Source organism: Mobula hypostoma, chromosome 4 (genome assembly GCF_963921235.1).
Source record: "Mobula hypostoma chromosome 4, sMobHyp1.1, whole genome shotgun sequence".
NCBI lineage: Eukaryota > Metazoa > Chordata > Chondrichthyes > Myliobatiformes > Myliobatidae > Mobula > Mobula hypostoma.
The window spans coordinates 168954397-168974332 of NC_086100.1; positions in this window are offsets into that span (position 1 = coordinate 168954397).

Below are 19936 nucleotides of genomic sequence, written 5' to 3' on the forward strand. Positions count from 1 at the left end.
GGTCCCCTAATCTGAGGAAAGACATCCTTGCCATAGAGGGAGTACAAAGAAGGTTCACCAGATTGATTCCTGGGATGGCAGGTCTTTCATATGAAGAAAGACTGGATGAACTGGGCTGGTACTCGTTGGAATTTAGAAGATTGAGGGGGGATCTGATTGAAACGTATAAGATCCTAAAGGGATTGGACAGGCTAGATGCGGGAAGATTGTTCCCGATGTTGGGGAGGTCTAGAACGAGGGGTCACAGTTTGAGGATAGAGGGGAAGCCTTTTAGGACCGAGGTTAGGAAAAACTTCTTCACACAGAGAGTGGTGAATCTGTGGAATTCTCTGCCACAGCAAACTGTTGAGGCCAGTTCATTAGCTATGTTTAAAAGGAAGTTAGATATGGCCCTTGTGGCTACAGGGGTCACGGGGTATGGAGGGAAGGCTGGGTTCTGAGTTGGATGATCAGCCATGATCATAATAAATGGCGGTGCAGGCTCGAAGGGCCGAATGGCCTACTCCTGCACCTATTTTCTATGTTTCTATGTTTCTATAAGATAGCTTATATACATCGACTTTTGTACATTCAAAAAGTGATGCTAGGCACTGGAGTGTCTGCACACAAGACGGAACAGGTTCGAGGGGCTGAAGAGCCTAAACCATTCCAGGGCATTTTGTAAATTCCAAGCAACTTTGTTGGAGTGCTCAGCAAAAAAATATTTGGAGGCAACATTGCAGAGATGTCCACAGGGGGGTAGGTAAAGAAACATCAAAAGAGGAGAGCAGGGGTGTCTTGAAGGAGTCAGGGAGTGGGTGGGTTTGGAAGAGGGTTCTGTGAGGGGAAGGGTGGAGGGATAGGATGAGAGGAAGGAGGAGGTGGTTTTTAAAATTTATTTAGTGATACAATACAGAGTAGTCCCTTCTAACCCTTTGAGCAGCACCACCCCAACAATCTCCGACAACTCCAATTTAACCCAAACCTAATCACAGGACAATTCACAATGACCTTTAATCTACCTGGTAGGTCTTTGGACTGTGGAAGGAAACACGCCGGGTTGTAGTTTTAACTTTCTTTGTGGGTAATATCCTTGCTTCTGAGCTCTTTGGATATCCTGAGGTCATGTCAGGTGCTATATAAATGTAAACCCTTGATTTACCATGGCATAACGTGGGAGCTGTGAGCACCTTCACCCCTTTGCTCAGTGGTTTTGAGGTCTGGCAGACCACTGCCTTCTGAGGTCAGCCACGCACAGGCCTGGCCAGGGGTACACAGATGTCTATCTCCATTATAAAGTCCATCACAGAAATGTAGACATTGACTCTCCTGTTTTACAAGCCCTTGGTCAATTCCTGCTGTCAGCATCACTGCTTGAAAGCCAATTGTGGTTGAACAACCCGTGGCAGTGAAAGAAAATTTCCATAACCGCTGGGTTTGTGGATTTGCCCACGACATTGAACCAGTGCCTAGCCTCTGTTGGTTTACTGACCAGAGGAAATGGATTGTTTAATCTCTAAAAGCCCTTCATAATTTTAGAAAACTTTAAAATCTAATCCATGTCCTACCCAGCAGGCTTTCAGAGTTGCAAATTCTTGTAAAGAACATCCCTTGTAGGAGATTGCTCCTCCCACAATGCATGTTCCCTCAGAACACAGCCTCCCATATTGTGACAGACCCTCGGCACTGTCCTTCACACAGTACTACATTCCCTTAGTTATACTAAATGAGAAACAATTTGCATTTCAGTAACAATGCTTCAGCTCTGCATATGAAGCAACAGATCAGTCTTCTTGGATTTAATTTTACTTACAAAAAGATAAGATATGTAAATTTAGAGAATTTATAACAACATTTGTTAGGTTTGTTAGAGAATGAACAAGTCACCCCAGGAGAGTGTAACCAGGGAATTTGACACTGTTCATTTGAATCTTATTTTGTTATGTTTCAAACAAATGAAAAGATTTCATTTGTTTAAATGGAGACAATCAGCCTATCCTTTGAGCGGTAAAGAGTCATTAGCTGGAGAGGAGTAGCCTGCTGTGATCCAGATAACTCGTTTTGGACAGTTCCAACAGTTCCTCCTCATGACCAACAAAGGTGGGAACTTTGGAAAAAAAACCTGGGAGCACTGGAAAAAGAAACTAGGTGAAGTCATATCTAGGACAGAAGTAAAGAGAAAGAAAGTTTAGATGAAGAGATTTAAACATAATTTATAACAAAATTCATTAAACTGTCTCCAGGAACTACTTAGGGATGGAGATTCTGCTGATGTAAACATAAAGACAGATAGTCTGAAAATAGCTGCAGTTATTTTTTGCAAATTGTACAGAAACATATGGTACTGTGCAAAGTAGAATTGCTCCTTTTCCAGACCACAGGTTAATAGCATTGCAAGAATGTAAATCTCCTCATTAAGAGAAAACCTCTACAAGGTGTTAAATACTGGCCCTACTTTCACGGGAAGATTAATGCACAAGGACAGTAGTTTCTAAACCTCGCCAGGAACCCGAGTTGCCGTTTTCTCCAGCTGGCTGGTAGTCCACCAGTGATTCACAACTCTTAAACTGTTCGTCACTTGCCAGAACCTGCAGGATGGCTGCTGTGTTGACAGTAAGGGGCACTCACCATTATCTTGGGAGTAAGTTTAAGTTCAAGTTTGCTGTCATCCGACTATACATATATACAACCAAACGAAACAACGTTCCTCCAGACCACGGTGTGATATATAAAACTTACATCATACACACCACATAAAACAAAATATTAGCCAGGATTAAGTTAATAAAATATCATTCAACGCACATGTAGTGCTCAGCAGGTAAACAGCTCTCTGTCCTGCCAGATGAATCTCAGGGTTGTATATGGTGGCATATAGGTACTTTGATAATAAATTGTACTTTGAACTTTGATGAGACCTCAGAGGTGGCATTAGTCTCACAGCCTGAGGGAAGAAGCTTTTACCCAGACTGGCAGTCCTGGTCCTGATGCTCCTGAATCTCCTTCCTGACGGCCTCGCGGCCTCACAGCCTGAAAGAAGAAACCCAGGAGGAATTCATTCCATTTCCTGTGACATTATGAACCAATGATCTGCTAAATGATAAAAAGTGATAATTTTAACCTGCATCTTCTTGTGGGAGACTGACAAGGTTATTAATTCTACTTTGGTAAGCTGTCACTTGTAGAGACATCCCGATGGAAACAGACCTCTTAGCCCAGTGAGTCCATACAACCTTCAAGCTCCATTTACACCAGTCCTACAATAATCCTTTTTTGTTCTCCCCACATTCCTAACAGCTCCTCCCAGATTCCACCCTTCCCCAACTACAAGACAATTAGCTCACTGACCTGCCCGACTTTGGGATGTGGGAGGAAATCAGGGCACTGCGGGGTGGGGTGAATCCACAGGGTCACAAGGAGAACAGGCAAACTCTACACAGACAGCACCCGAGGGATTGGACCTGGGTCACTGGAGCTGTGAGACTGCGGCTCGAACAGCTGTGCCCAGAGTCATGTGGTGTAAGATCAGCATTCTTCCCATTTCCCATCAGTTTCCCTTCCAATTTTATATTAAAATAAGTCTTTATGTTTCACTTTTAAAATACTAACCTCCATTGACATACACAGATTTAGTGGCTTGGCATATTTATACAGCTTTGCATGATCTTTGCCCTTGTCGACAATGAGTGACATTACGAACATCTCCCCATTGCAAGCCCTCGGTTAAAAATCAGTACCCAACTCTCGTTAAACTAACTCGCGCTTATTTTCAGTTTGGCCGCTTGCCAAAGTACATGGGACTACTTTTGGTTCTCATGCCAAGCTGTGAAAAAACTGATAACATTTTACTCCAGAATCAAGAAAAACACCTACTTTGCCTGAGTTCAATCTGTTCCGGTGCGGGGGAGAATATTAAATAAATATCCGAGTCAAACCTCCGCAAACATTCAAGAAAACAGTATTTACACTGGAAGAAAATTCCTTATTTATTCCAAATGATTTTGAACCCTCAGTAATTTTTCTGGAATGTCAATTTTCATAAACATATTAGTTTTAGTCAAATAATCTGGATAGTTGCCAACATAGATATGGAGGTTCGAGATGTATTAAAAATCTTTCATCTACATTTCTTTCGGTAGTTTGTCTGTAATTAACCCCTGTGGCCACATTTACAATAGCAAGTGACTATGTCAACATTCACGTTGTAATTATACCTTCCTTCCATGACAGGCACTATAATGAGTGTAATTACAGATTAGGAAGCTGACATGGATGTTGGGGATTAACACCAGAGAAATCAAACGGCCAGCAGGGTTAGTGTAATGCTATTACAGCACCAGTTCGATTTTGCAGTTGACTGTCAGGAGTTTGTACGTTCTCCCCTTGACCGCGTGTGTTTCCTCCGGGTGCTCCGGTTTCCTCCCACATTCCAAAAGTGCATAGTTTAGTAGGTTAATTGGTTGTATGGGTGTAACTTAGCAGTTGAGCTCATTGGGCTGGAGGGGCTTGCTACCATGCTCTATCTTTAAATAAAAAATAAAAAGGAAGGAACAGCAGATTACTGCAAGGGCAGAACAACAGCACAGTTGGTAGAACTACTGTCTCACAGTTCTAGTGACCCAATTCGATTCTGACCTCTGGTGCTGTCTGTATGGGATTTGTACGTTCTCCCTATGACTGTATGGGTTTCTTCTGGGTGACCTGGTTTCCTTGCACATCCCAAAGGTGCGTGGGTCAGTTGGTTAACCGGCTGCAGTAAATTGTACCCAAAGCGTAAGATTAATGCAACAGAAAGGAAGGACGTTAGCCAGGAAGTTGTGGAGTCGATATGGGTAGAGCTGCATAACACTAAAGGGGCAGAAAACGCTGGTGGGAGTTGTGTACAGGCCACCTAACAATAGTAGTGAGGTTGGGGATGGCATAAAACAGGAAATTAGAAATGCGTGCAATAAAGGAACAGCAGTTATAATGGGTGACTTCAATCTACATATAGATTGGGTGAACCAAAGGTTGCTGAGGAAGAGGATTTCTTGGAATGTATGCGGGAGGGTTTTCTGAATCAACATGTCGAAGAACCAACTAGACAGCAGGCCATTCTAGACTGGGTATTGAGCAATGAGGAAGGGTTAGTTAGCAATCTTGTCGTGAGAGGCCCCTTGGGTAAGAGTGACCATAATATGGTGGAATTCTTCATTAAGATGGAGAGTGAGATAGTTAATTCAGAAACAAAGGTTCTGAACTTAAAGAAGTGTAACTTTGAAGGTGTGAGACGTGAATTAGCTAAGATAGACTGACACATGATTCTTAAAGGGTTGACGGTGGATATGAAATGGCAAGCATTTAAAAATCACATGGATGAACTACAACAGTTGTTCATCCCAGTTTGGCAAAAGAATAAACCAGGGAAGGTAGTGCACCCGTGGCTGACAAGGGAAATTAGGGATAGTATCAATTCCAAAGAAGAAACATACAAATTAGCCAGAAAAAGCGGCACACCTGAGGACTGGGAGAAATTCAGAGTCCAGCAGAGGAGGACAAAGGGCATAATTAGGAAAGGGAAAAAAGGTTATGAGAGAAAGCTGGCAGGGAACATAAAAACTGACTGTAAAAGCTTTTATACATATGTGAAAAGAGAAAGATTGGTTAAGACAAATGTAGGTCCCTTGCAGTCAGAAACAGGTGAATTGATCATAGGGAACAAGGACATGGCAGACCAATTGAATAACTACTTTGGTTCTGTCTTCACTAAGGAGGACATAAATAATCTTCTGGAAATAGTAGGGGACCGAGGGTCTGGTGAGATGGAGGAACTGAGGGAAATACATGTTAGTAGGGAAGTGGTGTTAGGTAAATTGAAGGGATTGAAGGCAGATAAATCCCCAGGGCCAGATGGTCTGCATCCCAGAGTGCTTAAGGAAGTAGCCCAAGAAATAGTGGATGCATTAGTGATAATTTTTCAAAACTCTTTAGATTCTGGATTAGTTCCTGAGGATTGGAGGGTGACTAATGTAACCCCGCTTTTTAAAAAAGGAGGGAGAGAGAAACTGGGGAATCAAAAACCAGTTAGCCTGACATCAGTGGTGGAGAAAATGCTAGAGTCAGTTATCAAAGATGTGATAACAGCGCATTTGGAAAGCGGTGAAATCATCGGATAAAGTCAGCATGGATTTGTGAAAGGAAAATCATATCTGACGAATCTCATAGAATTTTTTGAGGATGTAACTAGTAGAGTGGATAGGGGAGAACCAGTAGATGTGGTATATTTGGATTTTCAAAAGGCTTTTGACAAGGTCCCACACAGGAGATTAGTGTGCAAACTGAAAGCACACGGTATGGGGGGTATGGTATTGATGTGGATAAGAGAATTGGTTGGCAGACAGGAAGCAAAGAGTGGGAATAAACGGGACCTTTTCAGAATGGCAGGCAGTGACTAGTGGGGTACCTCAAGGCTCAGTGCTGGGACCCCAGTTGTTTACAATACATATTAATGACTTAGACGTGGGAATTAAATGCAGCATCTCCAAGTTTGTGGATGACACGAAGCTGGGCGGCAGTATTAGCTGTGAGGAGGATGCAGGGTGACTTGGGTAGGTTAGGTGAGTGGGCAAATTCATGGCAGATGCAATTTAATGTGGATAAATGTGAGGTTATCCACTTTGGTGGCAAGAACAGGAAAACAGATTATTATCTGAATGGTGGCCGATTAGGAAAAGGGGAGGTGCAACGAGACCTGGGTGTCATTATACACCAGTCATTGAAAGTGGGCATGCAAGTACAGCAGGCGGTGAAAAAGGCGAATGGTATGCTGGCATTCATGGCAAGAGGATTTGAGTACAGGAGCAGGGAGGTACTACTGCAGTTGTACAAGGCCTTGGTGAGACCACACCTGGAGTATTGTGTGCAGTTTTGGTCCCCTAATCTGAGGAAAGATATTCTTGCCATAGAAGGAGTACAAAGAAGGTTCACCAGATTGATTCCTGGGATGGCAGGACTTTCATATGATGAAAGACTGGATCGACTAGGCTTATACTCACTGGAATTTAGAAGATTGAGGGGGGATCTTATTGAAATGTATAAAATTCTAAAAGGATTGGACAGGCTAGATGCAGGAAGATTGTTCCCGATGTTGGGGAAGTCCAGAATGAGGAGTCACAGTTTAAGGATAAAGGAGAAGCCTTTTAGGACTGAGATGAGGAAAAACTTCTTCACACAGAGAGTGGTGAATCTGTGGAATTCTCTGCCACAGGAAACAGTTGAGGCCAGTTCATTGGCTATATTTAAGAGAGAGTTAGATAAGGCCCTTGTGGCTAAAGGGATCAGGGGGTATGGAGAGGAGGCAGGTACAGGGTTCAGAGTTGGATGATCAGCCATGATCATACTGAGTGGCGGTGCGGGCTCAAAGGGCCGAATGGCCTACTCCTGCACCTATTTTCTATGTAAGCGTAACTGAGTGATAGAATCTGGGGGAGTTAATGGGAATATGGTGAGAATAGAAAGTGGGATAAATGTAGAATTAGTGTAAATGGTTGGTCTTTGGGTCAAAGGCCTTGTTTCCCTGCGGGGTGACTAAATGAGTTCGGTTCAGTCTGGCCTTTTCTGAGGAATGATAATATCTACTATCAGCTCTGTACACACATGAACCCTATTTTTCATTCCAGATTTCCTTAATTAAGTGAATTTAAATTCCAAATTGCTATGCTGGGATTGAAACTATCCATGAATCCATACATGTGGATACAATTCAATCACTGAACCCCTTTGCTGCCACTCCCAGAACAGGGAAAGGGAGAAACTGCAAGACACAGAGGAAACAATAATTATTTGTGACACTATCAAGAAATAATTATAATGTAGAAGCCCTTCATGTCTGTACTAGATCTAAATAATAGCAATTCAACTGGTCCCACACCCATTCATTTCAGATACTCATCCAGGTCCCTCCTGTTGCTACAAATGAACTTGCCCTTGTGCTCTCCCTAGAAATGCATTCCAAACCTAGACTAGACTTGAGGAAAAAATAATTGTTCCTTACGTCATTTTAGTTTTATTCCTAATTACTATCCTTCAACATCCTCTGGTTCTTCATTCTCCACACACAGGATCAGCATCTTATTTACTCTGTCTAAACCCTTCAGAATGTTAAATCCCAGCTTCTATAACCTTCTATTCCATCATCTCTGGATTAACTTTAGGGATGATGAGAAGGCTTTGTGGAAGATGCAGAAAAAATTCACTGAAGTGCGGCAGCGAGAATTGGATATAACATTTCAGTTGTAGGTGGACCAATCTTCCTTCGACTATGACTTCTTTGTTGCAGTATTATGTGCTATTATTTATCTGTTCATATTTTCAACCACTTTCTCAGCCTGCTCTGCCATTTTCAATGCACCCATGCAGAGAGACCCTAGATCACCCTCCTCTTTTGCCCCTTTCTGGCCTCTAGTCTACTTTCCCTCCTGTTATTCTTCCTACCAAAGGATAACATTTCATGTTTCTCCTCATTTAATCTGATTTAAAGTCATAGAATGGTAGAGTCGTTCAGCATGGAAAAAGGCCCTTTAGCCCAACTCATCCATGCCAACCAAGATACCCATGTAAACTAGATCCATTTGCCCATGTTTGGCCCAAATCTCTCTAAACTTTCCCTATGGATTAACCTATCCAAATGTCTTTTAAATGTTGACACTGTACTTGCCTCAACTACTTTCACGTTGTTTCACATGCCCAAGCCCTCGATGTGAAGAAGTTGCCTCTCAGGTCCCTTCAATCCATGTCCTTTCCCTGGGGAAAGAATTACACATTCATCCCATGTCCCTCATGATTTTATAGATCTCTATAATGTCACTCTTCAGCTTCCTACGCTGCAAAGAATAAAGTCCCAGACCTACCCAACTTATTATTATAACTTGAACTCCTGAGCCCTGGCACCTATGCACTCCTTCCACCGGCCTTGACAATCATAGCCTCCAGTGTAGACAATCACAGTCTACAGTGCCTCCCATCTTCAGCTTGTGCACTGCGACCTCTACACCCAACTCCAGACAATTAAGTAAAGCTGACTCCCGGATCTCCAATCTGAAATCTGGCCAGACTGAGAAACACCCCTTTACTGCTGCCCCATGATAATTGGACATGTTTTTACTGGTGCTGCTACAAGCCAACTTTGTTCCATGGGACTCATTCTTGACAATAAGTCTGTTATGTTACATCTTTTCTGGTCTCGTTTGGAAGCACTGACAATCAACACTGGGACACCTCGGGGTGTGTGTTTAGCCCACTGCTCTACTCTCTCTATACCCATGACTATGTGGCTAGGTATAGATCAAATACCATCTATAAATTTGCTGTTGATATGACCGTTGTTGGTAGAATCTCAGATGGAAAGGACAGGGAGTACAGGAGCGAGATATACTATCTAGTTGAGTGGTATCACAGCAACAACCTTGCACTCAATGTCAGTAAGACGAAAGAGCTGATTGTGGATTTCAGAAAGGGTAAGATAAGGGAACACGAACCATTTCTCAGAGGAATCAGAAGTAGACATGGCAATTTCAAGTTCCTGACTGTCAAGTTCTCTGAGGATCTAACCTGCTCCTACCATATCAACACAGCTCTAAAGAAGCAAGACAGCAGATATACTTCATTAGGAGTTTGAAGGGATTTTGTTTGTCAAATAAAACACTAGAAAACTTCTATAACGTACCGTGGAGAGCATTCTGACAGGCTGTATCACTGTCTGGTGGGGGGTGGGGGGTGGGGAGGGCTCCTGCACAGGACTGAAAGAAGCTACAGAATGCTGTAAAATTAGTCAGCTCCATCTTGGGTACTAGCCTCCATTGTACCCAAGACATCTTCAAGGAGCGGTGGCTCAGAAAGGCGATGTCCATTTTTAAGGACCCCCATCACCCAGGACATGCCCTCTTCTCATTGTTACCATTAGGAAGGCGGTACAGAAGCCTGAAGGCACACACTCAGCAATTCAGGAACAGTTTCTTTCCCTCTGCCATCTGATTCCTAAATGACATTGAACCCATGAACACTCTCTTACTGTTTTCATTATTTCTGTTTTTTCACTATTTAAATCTATTTGATATACATATATACTTACTGTAATTGATTTACATATTTATATTTTTCTTTCCTAAAGTATCATGCATTGCATTGAACCACACATTTCATGACACATGCCAGAGATGATAAAGCTGATTCTGATTATAACACCTTTCTTTTATTAGTTAAGCACAATTTACCTTTGACAAATCCACCTTGGATTTCACTGACCAGTTCAACACTTATTGAAATCACTCTAATTCTGTCCTAGCTGTTCACAGAACTTTCCTCACTGCCTAGTTAAAGAGACAGATCTGTGATTACTGCTTCATCCCTGCACACAGTTTAACATTTGCTGTTTTGCAGACAATAACCTCTGAACAAGATGTTTGGAAGGCCTGTCCATGGTCTCAGTAATTTTTCCCCTGACTCCCCTCCGTGAGCCATGGTGCATTGCACCTGGGCCAAGGGATTTATCCACTCAAAGTGCTGTCATACCACCTCATTAGTGATTTGTAGACCATCCAGAATATCACTGACCAACTCCAGCATCACGTTCGTCAGAGAAGACTGACGGCCTCTCTATATCGAACAGGACATTAACGTCACCAATCTTCAACTTGCTGATCACAAGGACATAGGAGTAGGCTACTCAGTCTCTCAAGCCTGATCTTCATTATGAATATGGCTCATCTCCCCCCAGTTGTCTCCTCCTGTGCCATATCCCAGGAGTCTCTTCTCTCCCTTCAATCTTTCAAAAATATATCTCTTTCCCCTATAAATACCCTCACTGATACAACCTCCACAGGAGAAGGCATTTCTAGAGATCCGCCTTCCCTGTAAGGAAGAGATTTCCATGTTCCACAGTTTAAAATCATCACTCCTCACCTTGTCCCCTTATTCGACTCTTCCAAAGGTGACACATTCTGAAATGTAACTTGTCAAGCCTTATGAGTATCTTGTATGTTTCAATAAGGTCTTCCCTCAGATTGTGTGGAAGCCTCAAAGTTCAGTAACTGGTTCAGGGACAGGGCTAAGGCAGGGAGAGCTTTGCCTACCCCTGGCTGTGCACAGTTCTTGCCGCTGATTCCAGCTGCCAACAGTGAAGAGTATTCAGTCCCCCAGAGAAAGTTTTCCTACTTCACTTTATCAAACACACGAATCCACAAGGGATTGGCAAGATTTAGAGTCCCACTAAACTTAGTCATTCAGGTAAACACACCCACGGGTATTTACAGCTGTCATGCAGAGGGAGCTGTTGGTTTTGTCTGTGGTGAGCCTGGGTTCCAACCCTGTCTAATTTGTGACTCTCAACATAAACAAGTATAATCAGGTAAAGATTCAAACTAGGACCGAGGTAAACAAGTGAACATCACTAACATCGGCACGGCCAACAGAGGGTCCTTTCACCCTCATTCCCATGGAGTTGACAGTGAGGACAAGCACCATGGCAAAACTTTCTTACAACCTGTTCCATAATATGTTCCCTCATGTCTGTGTCACCCACGGTGAGCCCTCAGACACTGCCCTTCCGCCTCCGGGCTTGGAACAGCTCTTGCTGTTTCACCATGTAGCGTTCATATCCAAGGTGTTTGTTGTACTGCCATCACCTTGCTAGGAGGAGACACTGAGGGAAGGTACAAAGGACTTCAGCATTTGGCAAAGGAGGGCCAGTCAAATGGGATCAGGCTAGGCTGCTCCAGCTCGAAAGTGCTATAAATTCTACAATACGTTAAAGTACATCCCCCTATTACTTTGCTGTAATTAATGCAGAAGTTAATAGAGTATTGTGATGTAGGAAATCCAGTCAGTTGGTGTATAGCACAGTCCTACAAAAAAACAATTAAAAATAGCCAAGTGATCATTTCCGATTACCATGGGCTTGGTGACAGACATTGACCCAAACAGAGGGGATGGGATGGTGAAATCCCTTCTCCTTCATCAACACAATGCTCTGGATAGCATTAGGAGAGTGTTCTTTGAGCTTGCAGGTAGTATACGAAAAGAGAAAGATGTAACATATGCTTAGCTTCATAAACGAGACATGTTGCAATTTGCCCCTTACTAGAGAAGGAAGGAATGTGAGGAGGTATGACAGAGGCCTTTAAAAAGATACTGTGAGGAAGGTTCTGATGTAAATGGCACCGCAGGGGCTACAGGAGATCTCACTGCAGAAGTTTCTATAGCTCTCAATTCACTGGAGATCAGCCAATGAGTTACTTAGTGGAAATGCAAATAGATCAACCCGACTGAAAAAACCACGACTGTGGAGATGCCTGGCGGTGTGTTGATACTGGACAATGCTACGGACAGATGTCTCAGACAAGAAGTGAACAATAATTCACATTATGGGCTGTGTGTGTCAGGAACAGAGTCCATAATACCATAAGATATAGGAGCAGATTTAGGCCATTTGGTTCATTGAGTCTGCTCTACCATTTCAACATGGCTAATCCATTTTCCCTCTCAGCCTCAATCACCTGCCTTCTCCCCACATCCCTTCATGCCCTGACTAATCAAGAACCTATCAATCTCTGCTTTAAATATGCGCAATGACTTGGCCTCCACAGCTGCCTGTGGCAATGACTTCCACAGATTCGCCAGTCTCTAGCTAAAATAACTCCTCCTCATTTCTGTGCTAAAAGGACGTCCCTCTATTCTGAGGCTGTGTCCTCTGGTCTTAGAGTCTCCTACCACAGGAAACATCCTCTCCACATCCACTCTATCGAGGCCTTTCAACATTCAAGAGCTTTCAATTAGACCACCCTCCATTCTTCTGAATCCATTGAGTAGAGGTCCACAACCATCAAATGCTCCTCATATGACAAGCCTTTCAACCCCAGAATCATTTTTGTAAACATCCTTTGGACCCTTTCCAATGTCAGCACATCCTTTCTTAGATAAAGGGCCCAAAACTGCTCACAATACTTCAAGTGAAACCTCACCAGTGCTTTATAAAGCCTGAACAGTATATCCTTGCTATTATATACTAGTCCTCTTCAAATGAATGCAAACATTGTATTTGCCTTCTTCATCACTGACTCAACCTGCAATTTAACGCTTAGGGAAACCTGCACGAGGACTCCCAGGATCCCTTGCACCTCAGATTTTTGAATTTTTTTCCTCCATTTAGCAAATAGTCTAGCTTTTATTTCTTCTACCAAAGTGCATGACCATATACTTCCCACCACTATATTCCATCTGCCACTTCTTTGCCCATTTTCCTAATCTGTTCAAGTCTTCTGTAGCCTCTCTACTTTCTCAAAACTACCTGCCCCTCCACCTATCTTTGTATCATTTGCAAACTTGGCCACAAAGTCATCAATTCCGTCATCCAAATCACTGACATATAACATAAAAAAGCAGTCCCCAACACAGACCTCTGTGGAACATCACTAGCCACTGCAGCCAATTAGAGAAGGCTCCCTTTATTCCCACTCTTTGCCTCCTGCCAATCAGCAAATGGTCTATCCATGCAAGTATCTTTTCTGTAATACCATGGGCACTTAAACTTGTTAAGCGGCCTGATGTGTGGCACCTTGTCAAAAACCTTCTGAAAATCCAAGTACACAACATCAATTGATTCTCCTTTGTCTATAGTGCTCCTCATTTCTACAAAGAATTCCAACAGATTTGTTAGGCTTGAGGGGAACAATCATGACTATGGTCTATTTTATCATGTGCTTACAAGTACCCCAAAACCACATCCTTAGCAGTTAACTCCAACATCTTTCCAACCATTGAGGTCAAACTAACTGGCCTATAATTTCCTTTCTTCTGCCTCTCTCCCTTTTTGAAGAGTGGAGTGACATCTGCAATTTTCCAGTCTTCTGGAACCATTCCAGAATCTAGTGATTCTTGAAAGATCATTACTAAAGCCTCCACAATCTCTTCAGCCATCTCTTTCAGAACTCTGGGGTGTACACCATCTGGACCAGGTGACATAACTACCTTCAGACCTTTCAGTTTCCCAAGAACCTTCTCTCTGGTAAGGATAACTTCACACACTTCATGCCCCCGACACCTGGAACTTCCACCATACTGCTCACGTCTTTCACAGTGAAGATTGACACAAGATGCGTAATCATTTGGTCTGCCATATACTTGTTCCCCATTACCACCTCTCCAGCATTACTTTCCAGCTGCTTGATATCTACTCTTGCCTCTCTTTTGCACTTTATACATCTGAAGAAATTTTGGTATTCTCTTTTATATTATTGGCTAGCTTAACTTCTCATACCATCTTTTCCTCCTTTATGACTTTTTTAGATGGCTTCTATTGGTTTGCCAATCCTCTAATTTCCCACTATTATTTGCTCTATTATATGCCCTCTCTTTGGTTTTTATGTTGGCTTTGACTTCTCTAGTCAGCCATGGATGTATCATCCTGCCTTTAGAATGTTCTTCCTCTTTGGGATGTATATATACTGTGCCTTGCGAATTGCTCCCAGAACTTCCAGCCATCATCCCTGCCAGTTCTTTTCCAATTAATTTTGGCCGCCTCCTCTCTCATGACTCTGTAATTTCCTTTACTCCACTGTAATAGTGATACATCTGACTTTAACTTTTCCTCCTCAAATTTCAGGCCCTAAGGGTTCCTTTACTTTAAGCTCTGATCAGTTCCAGTTCATTGCACGACACCCAGTCCCAAACAGCTGACCGTCTAGTGTGCACACAACTAAAATGCCATCTTGTAGGCATTCCAAAAAGTCCCCCTCTTGGGATTCAGAACCAACCCAATTTTCCCCAATCTACCTGCATATTGAAATCCCCAGTGACCATCGTAACATTGCCCTTCTGACATACATTTTCTATCTCCTGTTGTAATTTGTAGACCATGTCCTTACTACTGTTTGGGGTCTGTATACAACTCCCATCAGTGTCTTTTTACCCTTGTAGTTCCTTAGCTCTACCCACAATGATTCAACACCTTCTAATCATATATCACCTCTTTCTAATGATTTGACTTAATCTTTTTTGTACCAACAGAGTCATGCCAGCACCTCAGCCTACCTGCCCGTCCTTTTGAGACACACGTCTCTCAGCTTCCTCCACAGGTAATCAGTCTTTAGACACTGAAACTGACATATGGTCACAGTTATTGTCGGAATAAACTACAAAATCTTAACTGAGGTGACCAGTTCACCATTTCCTTCTGCTGAAATTGGAAAAATCTGAATGTGTATACAGTACATGCTAAGGATGGTTTTATAAACCAGCCAGGGAGTGAGGAGAATGTTGGACTTAACCCCTTTCGGAGTAAGGTAGTGAGGGGAAGTTGGATAAACATGAGGGAAAGAAAACAGAAGGAAGCAGGAAAAGAGAAGATGGAAAAGGATGTGATACACAGAGAAGAGCAGCCTCAGCTGAAAATTCTATATAACAATGGGACAAAATCACACCTCACTGAACATACTTTATGTTCAATGCTCCAGAAGTAGGAAACACTACAGACAATAAATACTGACGTTAGGGACAATCAGCATGATTTTGCACAGGGAGGTCATGCTTTACAAACTTGATTAAGTATTTTGAGGTGGTAAGAGAGATGATCGATCTGGGCAAGGAGGTGGATGTTGTTTGCATGCACTTCAGCAAAGCCTTCAGAAAGCTCCCACATGGTAGGATAATCCTCATTGAGACTTGGCAGATTCAAAATTGCCTTGGCCATAGAAGACAGAGGGTGGTGGTGTTGGAGAGGTGTTATTCTGACTGGAGGTGTGTGATCAGTGATGTTCCACAAGGATTAGTACTGGGACCTCTGCTGCTTGCAGTATGTAGTACATAATTTTTTTAAAAATTAGCCATACATTGTGGAGTATGCTCTTCTGACCCCTCGAGCCACACCACCCCAGCAATTCTACAAACCTGATTAATCCTAACCTAGGCATGGGACAATTTACAACAACCAATTAACCTATCCAGTATGCCTTTGGACTGTGGTAGGTTAAATGGAGACCCAGGAAACCCACACATTCCACAGAGACTCCTTACATGGAATTGAACTCTGAACTTCAGAATGCTCCAAGCTGTAATAGCAGCAGAGGTGGAGAGGGTTGTAAAGAAGCTGTTCAGATCTTCCACTCAAGGGTCTCTTCAATGTCAATAAGACCAAGCCCAGACTGGGTGATAGCTTTACCAAGCACCTGCACTGTCTATAGCCATCTAGTACTCCCAGTTGCTAGCTATCTTAATTCTCCTCCCCGTTCCCATCATCTGCCAGATGGGGCCAAACACAAACAAGAACAGCATTTCATATTCCACCAGCGTAGTCTACAGCTAATGGCACGAATATTGAATTCTCCAATTCCAGGTAAATTGTTCATCCTCTAGCCCTTTCTCTTTCCTTGTGATCTCTCCAGGTCTTCTCCCACATCCCCTTCTTTCCACACACCACCTTACTGCACACTCAACGCACCCCCCCCACTCCATTTATCCATCACACACATACTTCTTCTACTGTCCCCATCTGCCCTCCCCACCTCCCTTATTTGGTTCCCTCCCCCACCTTCCTTTATCTGCAGCCGTTTTGTTACCTCCACCTATCAATCTCCCCCAGCCTCTATCACTATCTATACTTTTCCTACATCTATTAAAATTCAATCAACCCTTCCAAACTTAGATCCACCATCCCTCCCCTTCAACTCTTTATGTTGGCTATCACCTTCTCACCCCTACTCTTTCAGTCCAAATGAAGGGCCACGACATTTCCTCCACAAACGTTGCCTGGCCTGGCGAGTTCCTTGAGTCGGGAGACAGCGCATATGCTCTTGTCTACAGCAATGGTTTAGCGCTTCTGGTCCAACCACATTGAATACATGACCAAGAAAACTCATGAACACCTCTACTTCCTCAGGAGGCTAAAGAAATTTGGCATGTGCCTGTTGACTCTTACAATTTTTATTGATGCACTATAGAAAGTATTCTATTTGGATGCATAATGGCCAGGTATGACAACTGCTCTGCATATGAAAGAGAATGGTGAACACAGTTCAGAACATCACAGGAACCAGGCTCCTCCTATAGACTCTGATGATACTTCTCCCTGCCTCACTAAAACAGCCAGTACAATCAAAGGCCCTAACCACCCCAGATGTTCTCTCTTCCCACACCCCTCCCAAATCAGCTTCTATTCCACTGTTATCAAACTTTTGTAAGTTAAGATGCACTCTTGGCCCACTCGTCTGAGTGCTACTGGTACCATGTAACCCAGGACTACCTGTGGCATAGTCGGGTGGTCAGCGACCAAACCAGCTCCCCCACCAGGCTTGCCTGGTGAGGAGGGTGGCTAGACACCCTGCAGGATGAAAAACAAGACCTGTCAAAGGGCGAATGAACTCTCTCGTAGGGTCAACGGCCATCTAGTAAACACGTGCCGTGAAGCGCGGAAAGGGCATCCCTTGCATCGAAGCTTGGTCTGGCCATTCACTGCAACAGAACTTCCCCCAGCCGTCTTGGACCCCACCATGCCGCTGGATCCGGGAAGGGATGTCGCAAGGGTGGTCTGGACCTGTGCAACCCCTACTCACCTAAAATCCATCCATGCACACGTTGTTTCTTTCTGAGGAGTGGGGTACCACCCCACTAACTGACTGAAAGGAACCATCATCATCCAGACAGAGGGGTGTAAAGTGAGGGTAGAAGCAAAATGTACTAAGGAGAAAAGTAAAAGTGGCAGGCTGACAAATCCAGGGCAAGCATTAAAAAGGGCCACTTTTCAACATAATTGTATAAGGGCTAAGAGAGTTGTAAAAGAGCGCCTGAAGGCTTTGTGTGTCAATGCAAGGAGCATTCGTAATAAGGTGGATGAATTGAAAGTACAGATTGTTATTAATGATTATGATATAGTTGGGATCACAGAGACATGGCTCCAGGGTGACCAGGGATGGGAGCTCAACATTCAGGGATATTCAATATTCAGGAGTTATAGACGTGAAGGAAGGGGAGGTGGGGTGGCATTGCTGGTTAAAGAAGAGATTAATGCAATAGAAAGGAAGGACATAAGCCGGGAAGATGTGGAATCGATATGGGTAGAGCTGCGTAACACTAAGGGGCAGAAGACGCTGGTGGGAGTTGTGTACAGGCCACCTAACAGTAGTAGTGAGGTCGGAGATGGTATTAAACAGGAAATTAGAAATGTGTGCAATAAAGGAACAGCAGTTATAATGGGTGACTTCAATCTACATGTAGATTGGGTGAACCAAATTGGTAAAGGTGCTGAGGAAGAGGATTTCTTGGAATGTATGCGGGATGGTTTTTTGAACCAACATGTCGAGGAACCAACTAGAGAGCAGGCTATTCTGGACTGGGTTTTGAGCAATGAGGAAGGGTTAATTAGCAATCTTGTCGTGAGAGGCCCCTTGGGTAAGAGTGACCATAATATGGTGGAATTCTTCATTAAGATGGAGAGTGACATAGTTAATTCAGAAACAAAGGTTCTGAAATTAAAGAGGGGTAACTTTGAAGGTATGAGACGTGAATTAGCTAAGATAGACTGGCAAATGACACTTAAAGGATTGACGGTGGATATGTAATGGCAAGCATTTAAAGGTTGCATGGATGAACTACAACAATTGTTCATCCCAGTTTGGCAAAAGAATAAATCAAGGAAGGTAGTGCACCCGTGGCTGACAAGAGAAATTGGGGATAGTATCAATTCCAAAGAAGAAGCATACAAATTAGCCAGAGAAAGTGGCTCACCTGAGGACTGGGAGAAATTCAGAGTTCAGCAGAGGAGGACAAAGGGGTTAATTAGGAAGAGGGAACACTGGCAGGGAACATAAAAACCGACTGTAAAAGCTTTTATAGATATGTAAAAAGGAAAAGACTGGTAAAGACAAATGTAGGTCCCCTGCAGACAGAAACAGGTGAATTGATTATGGGGAGCAAGGACATGGCAGACCAATTGAATAATTACTTTGGTTCTGTCTTCACTAAGGAGGACATAAATAATCTTCCAGAAATAGTAAGGGACAGACGGTCCAGTGAGATGGAGGAACTGAGCAAAATACATGTTAGTAGGGAAGTGGTGTTAGGTAAATTGAAGGGATTGAAGGCAGATAAATCCTCAGGGCCAGATGGTCTGCATCCTAGAGTGCTTAAGGAAGTAGCCCAAGAAATAGTGGATGCATTAGTGATAATTTTTCAAAACTCGTTAGATTCTGGGCTAGTTCCTGAGGATTGGAGGGTGGCTAATGTAACCCCACTTTTTAAAAAAGGAGGGAGAGAGAAACCGGGGAATTATAGACCGGTTAGCCTAACGTTGGTGGTGGGGAAACTGCTGGAGTCAGTTATCAAGGATGTGATAACAGCACCTTTGGAAAGCGGTGAAATGATCGGACAAAGTCAGCATGGATTTGTGAAAGGAAAATCATGTCTGACGAATCTCATAGAATTTTTTGAGGATGTAACTAGTAGAGTGGATAGGGGAGAACCAGTGGATGTGGTATATTTGGATTTTCAAAAGGCTTTTGACAAGGTCCCACACAGGAGATTAGTGTGCAAACTTAAAGCACACGGTATTGGGGGTAAGGTATTGGTGTGGGTGGAGAATTGGTTAGCAGACAGGAAGCAAAGAGTGGGAATAAACGGGACCTTTTCAGAATGGCAGGCGGTGACTAGTGGGGTACCGCAAGGCTCAGTGCTGGGACCCCAGTTGTTTACAATATATATTAATGACTTGGATGAGGGAATTAAATGCAGCATCTCCAAGTTTGCGGATGACACGAAGCTGGGTGGCAGTGTTAGCTGTGAGGAGGATGCTAAGAGGATGCAGGGTGACTTGGATAGGTTAGGTGAGTGGGCAAATTCATGGCAGATGCAATTTAATGTGGATAAATGTGAAGTTATCCACTTTGGTGGCAAAAATAGGAAAACAGATTATTATCTGAATGGTGGCCGATTAGGA